The following is a 687-nucleotide window of genomic DNA, read 5'->3' on the forward strand; positions in this document are numbered from 1 at the left end:
TATTTACATCCCTTTCCTTCACAGAGTCTTCGTAGCCCACTGTGCATTCACTCTATGGCACATCCGTTTGGATTCGCTCCAATTCAATGTCCAGTGACCGCAGCGACCGGCACCCTGGGCAGCAGGAACGAATGACCGACAGAAACGACCCGCACATCTCCGCCCGCAGTGGCGGTGCGGCACCACCGGGAGGGCGGCCTGGCTTGCCCACAGGTCTTGGACCCAATTGCACTATATACTAGTTCCACGTCACTGGGTAAACCAGTGTCCTCACCCTCCAACCATCACCTGGGCGGGAACGTCATACCAGTTCACAAACCAGAAGCTAACGAGGGGCGGAACCAAGACAAAACTGCGATCTCCGGGGGTAAGGGGGGGGGGCGTTAAAGAGAGAAAAGGGGGGTACATGGTGATGGAAGGAGACTCGACTCGGGGTGCTGAACACAATACAATACGCAGAACTGTACCCCCGAAGCCTCGGTAATGTTATCAACCAATGCGACCCCAATAAAACCAATAAAGGGGCGGGGGGCGGCGTGGCTCAGTGGTTGAGCCTCATCTATGAACGTGAGGTCACCGTTGGATTCCGGGTCGGGGCGCCCGGGTTGCGGGCTCCATCCCCAGTGGGGGGCGCGCGGGAGGCAGCTGGGCAGTGATTCTCATCACTGGGGTTTCTCTCTCTTCCTC

Source organism: Myotis davidii, unplaced genomic scaffold (genome assembly GCF_000327345.1).
Source record: "Myotis davidii unplaced genomic scaffold, ASM32734v1 scaffold217, whole genome shotgun sequence".
NCBI lineage: Eukaryota > Metazoa > Chordata > Mammalia > Chiroptera > Vespertilionidae > Myotis > Myotis davidii.